Here is a 13,697-nt window from a genome sequence, read left to right on the forward strand (position 1 = left end):
TCCCAGACACTTACTTGGCTGCTCATCAGTATAAAAATTCTTAATTGCCTTCATTTTAACTGTGAGAGGTTCCTGTCCTATTTATAGCTTTTTCTGCTTTCTATGCACATTTAAAAACACCATTTGAAACAAACAAAAAAAAACCATTCATTTGAAAAAGAAAAACCCTGAATATTATTCAGTGATTTCCTCCCCCTGACCACTTTCTCCTCTGCCACTATTCCCCAATGAGAAATAGTTAAAAAGCAGTTCAGTTTAGAGACAGTGTGATGAATAAGATGGTGCTGTTTTTCCTTCTCAGCCAGTCATCATTTCTTGTAGCAATTCTTTCATAGATTCAGCTCCCCCCTGTCTCATGCACCCTCTGCCATGGGAGGGAGATAGGAAGAATATTAACCTCATTTTACAGATGAGTGAGTATGTTAAGGCTCAGATGGTTGAAGCAGACTGCCCAAAGTCAGAGTCAATCAGTGGGTTCTCCTCTTCCAACTAGGCCTAGATCCTGGATTTTGTTTTATCTGGGAGTTGGGGGTGGGGAGTGCAGAGGGGATTGGTGATTGGGGTAGCCCGGGGAAATAGTATGTTATATTTTTCTTATCTTAAACCTCACCAACCTTTCTTTAAAATCTAAGAAAAATCTAGACCTCTCATGTGGTGTGATGGTAACAATGCCATACAGGGAGTCAAAGAAGTCAAAAGAGCTTAAGTCTCAATTCTGCCTTGTGTTTAGTTTCTTTATCTACAAAATGAGAGGGTTGGATTGGATAAATGTAAGGTTCAATTTCATTCAGTATACATTTATTAATGTAAATCTATCAGTCAGCTGTGCGCCACTGAACTTGGGGATACTGTCTTGGGGATACAAAGGCAAGGGAGGCTCTGAGGCTCACTCTCCCAAGCTCCACTAGCCCTGGAGGTCCAAGTCCCCAGAGGGTGACTTCAATTTTCCTCCTCAATATTCAAGTAAATAACTAGGGAAATATCTTTATAATGCTATAGCTCATAAGTCCCCACAGGTACTCTTCTTTCTCCCATAGCCATGATATCAATTATTCAGCTAGACTTAATCCACTTTGAGAAAACTATATTTACTAAGATGATATAAATAATTGGTACAAAACATCCCCGTCTGAGACACACTCTCCCACCAGCCCAGAAAATGGGTTCAAGATTAAAAAGTACTTGGGGCAAAGGGTCAACTCTTAGCTTTTGACTGCTGAAAAGCCTTTTCTCCACTCTGAAGGGTATTCATAAAAGTTCTCTTTAAACACAGGCAAGGTTGTTTTTGTTTTTATTTTTAGTTGAATAGTTTTATTTTCTACCCAACTGCTATCTAGTTTTCCCAGATGTTGTCTTTCTAAAAAATTTTAGCATGAAATTTCTCTCTTCCAATTTGTTTCCCCATTGAAAAAAAAAATTTTAAAGATCAAAATATTTTAAAAAAGAAAGATAAGCAAAGTTTGTCACAAATATATATAATCAAGAAAAACAAATCCCACATTAGTCATATCCAGAAAAAGATTTGCTTCAATTTTTACTATGAGCCCATTGGGTCTCTATGAGGAGGTCAGGGATATATTTCATTTTGAGAATTCTGGAATTGTGATTAGTCATTGTATTGACAGAGTTACTAAGGCTTTAAACATTTTTTTTTCTTTACAATAGCATTATTGTGTAAATTGTTTGCCTGATTCTGTTCATTTCATTTTGTGCCAGTTAAGTTTTCCCAGGTTTTTTTGAAACTATACCCTTAATAATTTCTTAACAACACAATGGTATTCCAACACATTCATATACTGTAACTTGTGCAATTGTTCCCTGATTGGTGGAAATCCCTTCAGTTTCCAATACTTTGCCACCACACACACAAAAAAAAGAGTTTATACATACACACATACATACACACACACACACACACACACACACGCATGCGTGCGCATTTTTTTCTCTTCCTGGATTTCTCTTCCTCTGATCTTTTTTCTCTTCCTCTGATCTCATTGAGGTATAGACTAGTGTCAATGCCAATAAGACAAAAGATATGCTTAATTTAACAGCTTTGGTGGCACAGTTTCAAATTGCTTTCCAGAAAGCCACCAATAAGGTATGGGTACACTTGTTTTCCCACATTATCCTTCCAATGTTTGTCAACCTTGCAGATCTATTGGGTATGAGGTGGTATATAATAAAGTAGCTTTCTTCTTGCTCCCTTCTAGGATTCTTGAAGCTGCTGTTTCTTATTTTCACCTCATTTTTCTCCAATGTACATACTACAGTCAACTATTCCAGGGATATTACTAGGAAGTCCAAATTCTTTTGATCCTCTGAAGTACACAAAGTCATCTTTTAGAAGAAGGGGAAAGAGACTAAAAGGAAAGGTTCCCTTCCTCCTTTTCTTCCTTTCACTGCAAATGATTCCCTCTTGGGCACTTGCCTGGAATTGCTTTCTTCAGTCTTTCCTAGGTTCAGAAATCTCCTAGGTTCAGAATTGGTCTGCTAACTGAAATTTTTTTAATTAGTAAAAGTCTGTTTTCTCTCTGTCTCTCCCTCTACCACTCCCCCCCCCCCCCCATTGGAGAAAGAAAGCAAACTGTAACAAACATGCATCATGAAATAATAAATGTCCATATTGGTCATGTTAAAAAAAAAAAAAGACAGTCTCATTCTATGTTCTGAGTCCACCTCATGTAGTGCAAAATCTTTAATAATTTCATTAACAATGATCCTCTGGAATCATGGTTGGCCATTTTGTTGATGAGGGCTCCCAAGTCTTTCATAATTTTTTTTTAATAATACTGTTGTCATTATTCTCCTAATCCTACTCACTTCATTCTGTACCAATTCATACTAGTTTTCCAAGATTTCTCTGAAACCAACCTCTTTGTCATTTCTTACAATAGTATTGCATCACATTTATACACAATTTGTTTAGCCATTCCCCATTTGATGAGTACCCCTTTAGTTTCTAATTATTTGCCAGCACAAAGAGTTATATTTTTATACATCCTTAGAGTTTGCTTGAGACTAATCCTTTCTTCGATTTTTCTCCAGAGAGCTAAGTGGTACAATAGATAGAGCAATAATCCAGAGAACCTGAGTTCAAATTGGACCTGACATTTGACACTTCCTAGCTGTGTGACCCTGAGAAGCCATTAACCTTGATTGCCTTACCAAAAGAAAAAACTTCTTTCCCTTTCCTTTTCTCCATTCCCTCCTATTTCCCTATTGAATTAAATATATTTGTGTACCCATCTGTGTGTAGATATGTAAGCATTCTTCCTTTGAACAATTCAGATGAGAAGGAAGTTCAAGTGTCGATTCCTCCCCCTCCCTGCCCCCCCCCCCCACTCTCCCCATTCAGTTCTTTCCTTTTGGTATAGACTTCTACCTGCCCATCCCAATTCTGTGACATAATTTCCTCTAATTTCCCTCTCCCTTTCCCTGCCATCTAGTATATTCCTCTCCCAGGCTCTCTAATTAGTCCCCCTCTGTGACTCTGATGATAGTAAGAGGCAGAGACAACATTTGGTTCTTCTCTCCATGTGAGAATGCAAGTAGTTTATACTTGTTTAATCTCTTATGACTCCTGTGTTTGCAGTTCTAAAAATCCACATTCTTCTGGTTTTTTCATCAGGAATGTTTGGAAGTCCTTTATTTCATCAAAGATTTATTTTTCCCCTTCTAAGATTATATTTAGCTTTGCTGAATAAGTTATTCTTTGCTGTAAGCTTATATCTTTCGCCTTTGGGAATATTGTATTTCAAACTTTGTTCTTTTTTTTTTTTTAAATAGTGGCAGCTATTAAACTCTGTATGATCCTGACTGTGGATCCTGAGTACTTGAATTCTTTTTCTGGATGCTTATGATATTCTTACTTTGATCTAGATGGAAGCTTTGGATTTTGATTTTGATGTTCCTGGAAGTTTTCATTTTGGGTTTTCTTTCAGGTGAGTAATGGTTCTTTCTATTTCCATCTTGCCCTTGAATTCTATGAGATGTAATTTTCTTGAAATATTTCTTGAAATTCAATGCCTAGCCTTTTTGTTTTTTCTGGTCATGGCTTTCAATGATCCTTAAATTTTTCACCTTGAACTGTTTTCCAAGTTGCTTTTGCTTTTAGATACCTTATTTTTTTTTCCCTTTGGTTTCTTAACTTTTAAAATATTCTTGCTATCTCAATGAAAAGTCATTGGCTTCTATTTGTTCCATTCTAATTTTCAGGGAATTTGTTCTAGGGCAAGGTTTTATACTTATGCCAAGATGTGAATTCCTCTTCCAATTTTTTCTTCCATAGCTCTCACTTCTTTTCCTTTTTTGCTATTCAAGCATTCTTTTTCATTTATGGAAACTTCTCCAAAATAAAAAAAAAAACCCACCCAACTTTAAAATTCTTGCTTCATCACTTCCAGGAATTCTAGTTGAATCTGTGTCTAAGCTGCGGGTTTTTTTTTTTTTTTTTTGAGACTTTGCTTGTAGATGTTTTAAAATAATTTTCTCCCCCCCCCGAATATTCCTAATAGCTTTTTAGGATAGAATTGTTATTTTGTTTATTCTAGCCTCCTTCCTGACTTAAGACTTTGTATTAGAATCTGTCTTTGTGGCATATCTGCAAGGAAAAGGGGGTCCTGTTACTGCTTTTTTTTTTTTTAACAAAGAAAGGGGAAAACATTCCTATCCTTAAGGAGGTGACCTTCTAATATATAATTAGATACAAACAAGACATATGTGTAAGTGTGTTTGTGGAAGTGGGGGGACGAAGAGACAGATACTATTAGATTGAGACTAACTGCTGAGAGGAAGACATAAGCAGCTGGGAAAATGGGAAAATTCTCCGGCAAAAGGTACCATTTTGAGCTGAGTTTTGAAGGAAGCCAGAGACACCAGGAAGAGACCATTCCAAGCATGGAGAACAGCTATTAGAGTAAGGAAATAGTGAATTTGCAAGGAATGACCTAGGCCAGTGTGGCTGGGTCACAGCATTGCTTTCTGTTTGGATAGCCCTTAACAATATTCTCACTGATTCTCACCACAACCCTGGGAAGAAGGTACTATTATGATGTCCAATTTACAGCTAAGGAAACTGAGGCGGACCAGTAAAATAACTTGGCTGGGATCACACAACTAGTAACTGCCCAAGTCTGAATTTCAACTCAGGTCTTCTTGACTCCATTTCCAAGGGCACAATTCACTGAGCTACCCAGCATGAATAAATTACAAGGTTGTTAGGGTAGGAAGTGGGCAAGTTATGAAGGGTTTTAAAAGCCAGGGGATTAAATCAAAGGCCATGTGCTAAAAACAAGCAGCCTGGTGATGCAGAGGACTGGGCCTCTGGTCAGGTAGATCCAAATTTAAATCCATCCTCAGACATTAATTGTTTGATCTTGGACAAGTCACTTCATCTTGTTCTGTTTCCTCAACTCTAAAATGGAGATAAGAACAGCACTTTCTCCCCATTGTGAGAATCTCAAGAAGCATTTGTAGATAGATTCCTGCTAGTCCTCCCACTTCTGACATTTCTCTTTAGATATGGGTTGGACAGCAGGCCCTCTAATTCAAATTTGATAAAGTTCTAAGGGCCCTCCCAGCTCTGACATCTTGTTTCTAAGGGCCCTCCTGGCTCTGACTCCCTGGGTTCTAAGGGCCCTCTCAGCTCTGACATCCTGAGTTCTAAAGGCCCTCCCAGCTCAGACAGCCTGTGTTCTAAGCTCCTTCCCAGCTCTGACATCCTGGGTTCTAAGCTCTCTCCCAGCTCTGACAGCGTATATTCTAAGGGCCTTCTCAGCTTGGACATTTAAGGGCCCTCTGGCTCTCACACCCTGAGTTCTTTGATTCCAATCCCCAGTTACATAAATTGACTTGTTCTTTCCATTGGGGGCAAGGGGGAGCTGACTGGAGAAGTGCAGAGTGGACGGTGGAAGGGGGTCTTCGGACAGCTGAGAGAATTGAGTGGATGCTATCTGCACAGGCGGCTCAGGACCACCAGGGGGCAGAGTGAGCCTGTGGCACTCAAACTCCCCTTGCAGAGACCATTTCCCTTTGGAGAGCTTTGTCCAGAGCCCAGAGTGTAAGCCCTCCAGTCACACAGCTGAGCTAGTCCCTGAGGGGACCACTGAGGGAAGCCAGTTCAGATGCTTCATAGCATTCCGAGATGGAGAAGCGAGGGGCAAAAGGGAGATGAGAGGGAGAGAGCCCCAGAGTCAAATCTGGGTTCCTCTCCCTACCAAGAGCTTTGTATGGAAAGTTTTGTAGCTGAGCCTCCCCACTGACCCTCAAGAGTTTCAGTGTTGGCAGGGACTTTACTTTGTCCAACATCATTTTACAGATGAACAAACTGAGACCCAGAGAGCAGGAGTGATTTGCCCAGTCACACAGCTGGTGACCCTACTCCTATTGCTCATTCCATCTCTCCATTTCTTGAGGTCAGAGATCTGTAATAGCTAGGGAGTGAATTAGAAGGGCGAGGGTCCCTGAATCAGGAAGACTTGGCTTCCCGAGTTCAAATCCGCCTCAGATACTTCCCAACTGGCAAGAAAACCCCAAATGGGGTCGTGTGAGACGCAACCAAACAACTCCTTCCTTTTACAAATGAAGAAACTGAAGACCAGAGAGATTTAAGTAGTTTTGCCAGGGTAGTAGCCCTTGAACCTAGATCCTTTGACTCCAGAAAGGAAAAAAATTAAGACCGCTCCTATTTGTAAATCGTTTTTCAATTGTCTGACTCTTTATGACCTCACTGGGGTTTTCTTGGCAGAAATATGGCAGTGATTTTCCATTTCATTCCTCAACTCATTTTACAGATGAGGAAACTGAGACAAACAGGGTTAAGTAACTAACCCAGTGGGGTCACCCAGCTGGTCAGTGTCTGAGGCTGGACTTGACCTCAGCTCTTCCTAACTAGGCTGGCCACTCTCTATTGCCCCACCTAGTTGCCAGGTCCCTTCCTTTGGGAGGGGAAGGACCGGGGATTCCTTTAAGCCAATTTTACAGATTAGGAAACTTGAGGCTCAGTGAGGAGATGTGCCTGAGGCTCTGGGCATCATACAAGACCAGGGTTATATAACCCAGGACTCTAGCACCCTCCCCAGCCTCACAAAAGATAACGAAATAGGGTGGGGAGCACCACCTCTTTGCCCAGGGGTGGAGGAGGAACTAAATGAATCCAGAGCTCAGCCTCAAAAGGAAGCGTTCCATCTCTTTCCCAGTAGCTGCCTAGTCATTAAGCAGCCACAACTTGGCTTTGGCCACACAGAGAATAGGGATTCCCACAATGATCTCCTCACTCTAGGGTCCATGGATAGATTTCAGGAAAAGGGTTTTTTTTAAAGCATTTTTTAAAATAACTACTTCAATCTAATTGGTTTGTTTGTATTTAAGAACATGAAGACCTTAGACTTGGGACAGCTAGATGGCACAACCGATAGAACACCAGCCGTTGGAGTTAGGAAGACCTGCTGATTCAAATCTGGCCTCAGATACTTACTAGACATATGACCTTGGACAAGTCACTTAACTTCAACTGTCTCCCCAAACCACCACAGCCTCCATAGCAGTTCATCTCAAATCTCTTCCCAATTCAAAACCCATTTTCTCCTCAAAGAAGAGCCGGCAACCCTAAAGCTAGGTTTAGTCTTGGATTTACAGTGTGTGGATCTCCCAGCTGGGTGACGCATGGCCAGTTTCCTTACATTTCTGCACCTGTTTCACTTGTGAGATAGGGATGCTAAGCCCCTTGCACTCCTGCTTCACGGGGCAGTGGTGAGGAAAAATCTTATAACTCACAGGGTCATCAAACCTGGAACAATTCCACTACTGCTTACATATGCATTTAAATACAGAAATGAACATTTTCACTCACTGGTATCTGGAGCCTGATTTTCTATTCCAAAGATCGAGACCATCATCCTCCTCTTGAGGACCAAAGAGCCATCTGCTCTGATGGCCAGCTCACACCTGGACAGGGCAGGACACACACTCCAGATGAAGGCTTAGGGTTCTAGACATCTTTGCTGACTTTTCCCCAAAGTTGGAATGCTCTAGCTCTATATCTGCTCTCCCAGCTAAAATCCTACCTTCTTCCAAATCCCTCTTAATGCTAGTATTTTCCCTTTATTATTTCCAATTTACTTAAGATGCAGTTTATTTGTATGTCCTTGTTTGGATCTCTCTCCTCTTAAATTATAGGCAGGGGCCTATCTTTTTTGGGTACCTCTAGCCTTAGCATACTTAAATGTTTACTGATCTATGGTTTAGGGGCCACCACAGGGGCCTGTTAGGACCCAGAAATGCCAGTTCTTACCTGCTTCCAACAGAAGCAGTAGCCAAGGTGAAGCGGTGGCTGACCTGCTGTAAGTTGCTGACCTTGGAGATGCCTTCAGGCCTCTGGGAACACTGGGACAAGTGAGATTGCCCGTTCTCAATAAAGGTAATTTCCTGAGTCTTACAACTAAAAACTAGGGATTCCATATGAAACCAAAGCATCTCTTGTCTGAGGGCCTTTGATTCCCCCCTCCTACCTCCTGAATCAGCTCTCTCAAAGACCCCTGCTTATGGATTTTGGGGGGCAGGAAGGAATGGGATATGTGATAGGTTTACAGAGGCTTTCCTCACATAAACTGCACAAAGTAAGGAAAGAAGTAGCCTTATCCCCATTTTATAGATGAGGGAGCAGGGACTAGAGAGATCACATTTGGCCAGTGTGTCTGGGCTAGTGGCGAACCCAAGTCTCCTAATTCCAAGATCAAGTATAGTTTACAACAACTCTCTGAAGGAGACCAGAGAAGTAATATTTTCTTTTTCTAGATGGAGAAACAGCCTCAGAGAAGGAAAATGGCTTGTCCAAAATCACAACCTGGACAAAAGAGAAGTTGATCTAAGATTCAGAGCCAGGTTTTCTGAATCCAAGGCTTTTCCCTTTATTCCACCATGTGTATACTTAGCGTGTGCAGAAAAACCACACCCAATGTGTATCAACTTGGATTAGGAACTGCATAATGGAGACTTTCTCCTTTTAGATAAAAAGCAGCTGCTGGGGTTAGCCTTCAGGTAACTCATGCCTCTTCTTGTTTTGAGTTTTAAGGCCTTGATTCCTAGCAGCTGCCCAACTAGGAGTTGCCCTCTGAACCCAATTCAGAGACTAGAAAGCCATTTATTCCACAAGTGACCTAAGAGTTCTTAACCTTTTTTGTATCAAGAACCCCTGAGCTTTTATGTGAAACCTAGAACCTCCCTCAGTCATACATACAATTAACTGCATAGAATACATAGGATCACAAAATCATACTGAAATAGTTATTTGGGGAAAAAAAAAATTAAATTCTCAGATTCCAGGTTAAGAATCCCTGCTAGAGGTGTGGTTTCTGTGGTTCCTTCCAACATAGATGATCAATTAGGAAACATTTATTAAGTATCTACTTAATATGCCTGCCTAAAAGCATTAGGAGAACAAAGGTCAGACTGTTCCTATCCTCAGGAAACTTAGTCTAAAGCTGGAGACAACATTCAAACACAAGTATGCACTTAAAAAAAAAAAAAAAAAGCTATGTACTGGATAAATGAGAGATAATCAATGGAGGGAAGACACTAAAATGAATGGGAATTGGAAAAGGTTTCCTTTAGAAGTTGGAATCTTAGCTGTGACTGGAACAAACCAGGAGGAGACATGACTAGGAAGTGCATTCTAGGCATGGGGACAGCAAGTGTATTTTCTGGAGTTCAAAGTGTTCAAGAAACAAAAAAGATACTGGTGTCAATGATGTGTGGGTGTTTGTGTAAGGAGGAGGCACGAAGGAATCAAATTTTCATGAAGGGCTTTAAATTTAAGAGAACTTTCTATTTCATCCTGGAGATTATGGGCCAAATCTGCATTTTAAAAATGACCTTGGCAAAAAAATTGGATTGGGGGAAAGGGTGGATAATAGCGAGAAAGTTTCAGCTGAGGAAGATATCCAGATTGAGAGCCCAGGTGAGCAGGAGGATGGTGGAACCCTGGGAAGATTTGGAGAGAGAAGGTCAAAGACTGGTTCACTTTTGGACAAGATGAGTTTAATATATGTACACTACATCAAGCTTCAGCCATCCAACAGATAGCTGGAGATGTAAAACTGGAGAAGTCAGGGCTAGATAAGTGGATTTGAGAATCATCAGCATAGAGATGATCATTGAATTCATAGGAACTGATGTTACCAAGTGAAACGGTATAAAGGGAGGAGAGAAGGTTCAGGTTGCCTCCACTGGGCACCCACTAACTAGCAGGACCTGGCTGAAATCCCAGTGGAAGACTTGTATCCAGGAATAGTCAGTAGAACTAGGAGAGAGGAGTTTGAAGGACAAGCAGGTAATCCACAAGGTCAAAGGCTCCTAAGAGGTTAAAGAGGGCAAGAACTGAAAGGAGATCATAGGGACTTATGGTTGACAGTCTGTGGAACCGATTTGAGGGAACAAAGTGGAGCTCCCTTCTGCAGATGGCTGCCTAATAGACTGCCTGTAAGGTACCCATCCAGAGAACTGTCCACTTGGTGAGAACCACCCTCCTTCACAGGTGAGAAAACAGACGAATGACTTTCTCAATCACATACACATCTAATAAAGGCATCTTTTGAGTTGAAAGGTCAGCTCTTGGTAATACCTCAGAAGATGCTGGACCCTGGGATTGACTACAATCCTAAGGATACTTCTTGGACCAGGGACCTTTCCCCATTCACATAGGGATACGTGATAGTTGGAGCTGGGCTGTAAGAAAAGAGAGGTGGTCAGGTGCCCAGCAAATAACACCAGATCTAGATTCCTATACAGGTGTCTATATTCAGTGCCTAGCACAGCCTCAGGCATAGCAGGGATTTAATGTTTGTTGTGGACCGATGTGGACTAGTCATTCAAACTCTCTGGGTCTCAGTTTCCTGATTTGCAAAAATGAGAAATTTGGGTTAAATGACCTCTGGGGTTCTTTCAGCTCAAAAATCTATATTCCAATGAAATCCCAGCTCAGACACTGACCAGCTGTGTCCTTGGATTCTGGGTTTGTTTCCTCATCTGTAAAATATTGGGGTGGGCCCAGAGGGTTCCCGAAGTCCCCCAAACCCCATGATCCTGCGATGCTACGCAGTCCAGCTAGGTGACCACAGGCAGGCACTCTCCTGCTGCACCTGCCTCCATCTGCCAAGTGGGAATGATCCTTGTCTCCCCTTCCTCGCAGTGTTGCTGCCAAGGAAGTGAAATGTGGCTTTTTCCTATACCCATCCTTCAGGCAGGCTTGGCCCCATCCTAGCAGCAGAGTGGGGCCCCATCACCACTCGGACAGAGGAGCCCCCGGGGAGGTGAGGAGGGGGTAGAGGGAGGCCGAGCAGCTCTTTGTTGTTGTGGGCCGGGCCCGGAGCCAGGCACCCGCTGGGGAGGGGCTAAACCAAGCCGGCCCCTGAATGGGAGGCTCTTGGCTTGCTGCCAAGCCCTCTGACCTCATGCCCTGGCCAGGTTAGTTCCCGCGCTTCCTCCTTTAAGCCCGCCAGTGGTCGGAGGTTGCCAGGGGGCTCTCCAGAGGCCAGCTAGGGTTCAGCTTGATGTCAAGCGCTAATGCCAGACTGGCAGGCCTGCTCTAGGGTCGTGGTGGGTGAAAGACCACCAGACTCGAGTCTGGCAGCTTGCTTGGGCGAGCCTGTTCAGAGCCTATTTCCCTATCTGTACAATTAAGGGTCAGATTAGATGAATTCTCAGGGCCCTGGTGACACTAATATTCTGTTTATAAGTGGGGAGTTTTTTCCCATACCTTGGATTCCAACTGTGTGTGTGAGAAGCACCAGTGGCTTCAGGGGAAGAGTAAGTAATCCCCTACTGCAGGGAAGACAAGAATGGGCACCAGGGACTCCAGGTTTGCATCTTGAGCCCTGCCACTCACTCTATGGAAGGCCCTTGAAGGACTCGATGCCTTTTGGAAGCTTTCTCTATGGAAAAATGGAGACAACTATTGCCCTCAGCCGGCTGTTGAGAGGATCACGTAATGGTGAAAGTGCTTGCAAATCAGAATTACCTTCTCTTCCCAGAAGCCTTCCTTGGTCCTCTCCCTTCCTCCCTACTTATCAGTCCCTCCAGTTCCAGCTCAGATGCACTGTTATTAGTACAACCTTAGAACTGATCTCCAAGGTTATCCCATTTTGCAAGGAGGAAACTGAGGTCCAAGTTGGTCTGAGGTCATGCAAGGATTGTAGAACTGGAACTTGAATCCAAATCTGACTCCAGAATCCTATGAATAACATGAGTCTTGCTCTCCTTTTAAACCTTCCCTTTTCTGGGAATTGCACAAACGTTCAGCACACAGCAGATTCAAACTGCTTTTGCACTGAATTTTGAGGCTGACACACAGGATTCCAACTAATCACAACCATCACATGGAAGGAGGTGAGAGGCAGGGATCTGGAAGAAAAGGGAACAAGGACTCCTTAGGTGGAAGGAGTTGGAGGAATATGCTGAGAATTTACTGTACAAGTATCTAGCTGAGAATTCCAGCTCAATTACTTACTAGCTTTGTAACTATGGCTAAGCCCTTACCTAATCTTTTTTTCTCTGGGGGAGAGGGGGGGAAAGAACATTTAACTAGCTAATTTCTAAGACTTCCTTCTAGTTTAAATCCCATGATTCTATGACTGTCAGATCTGTTAGGCCAAGGATGCAAGAGCAAAGAAAACGCCACCTGTTTCCCAAATTTGGTCACCAATCCAAAGTCCTGTGGCTCTGAAGCATATGGGTTCCTGAATCCATGCCCTATCTCGGGTGTGGGAGCAGAGCACTCGAGGTCAGTGTGTAATGTATGTTTACCCTGGTGGGTCTGGCAAACAGTATCCAAAAGGAGTGCCCTTCTCTGGAGGCCCTATCATGCAGCTTACTGCCACCTAAAGGAAGTCACAGACAGGGCTGGAAGATGAAATTTGCCTGTTTACCAGCACCTGCAGATCCAGCTTCCTCCCCTACTGGCTGAGTCCCACCAGCAGGCAAGTCTGAGCAGAGAGAGCTGGGGCTGGGTTCTGTACCTGGAAATGTCTCAGAAAACCCCTCCCAACATCTGGACTAGATCCTCACCTGCTACATTTTTTGGCCCCAGTCCCCACTGACTGCTTAGTCTCTCCCCAGAGGCTTTGTCTCTACCTCCTTTTTTTCCTCCACCAACCCAAACTGTTAAAAGAAACAAGGAATCTGTGGGTCTCTTTCTTTGCTGCTTCCTACCTACTCTGGTTCTCTTCTGAAGAGCACTAGATTTGGTCAGATGAGTTGGGGTTGAATTCTTAATCTACTTATTACCTGGGACTTTAGGGAAGGCACTTCTACTCTCTGGGTCCATTTCCTCATATGTAGACAATTGATTCCAGTTTAGACCTCCAGGAATGGTCTTCTGAGGAAGCCCTTCCCATTCTCAGAAAGGTGGTTGTTGAAGATCCTTTGACATCGAGTCAAAACCTGCCTTTCAGTAACTTAGGATTTAGAGGAAGTAGAGTTCACCTGATTAAACCTGTTCGACTTACAGAACTCATAGCAGGTTCCAGCTGACTCCAAAAACCAGTGCTCTTCCAACGACACCATTCAGGCCCCGTCATGCTTTCTGAAGCTATACAGGACAAGCCTATGCCTATTGTCACAAGACAGTACTTGAGATTTCTGAAGACAGTGAGTGATCATTCCCTACTCCCCCAAAGGTTTTTATTATGCTTTGATACTTG

Source organism: Antechinus flavipes, chromosome 3, assembly GCF_016432865.1.
Source record: "Antechinus flavipes isolate AdamAnt ecotype Samford, QLD, Australia chromosome 3, AdamAnt_v2, whole genome shotgun sequence".
In the NCBI taxonomy this organism is placed as follows: domain Eukaryota; kingdom Metazoa; phylum Chordata; class Mammalia; order Dasyuromorphia; family Dasyuridae; genus Antechinus; species Antechinus flavipes.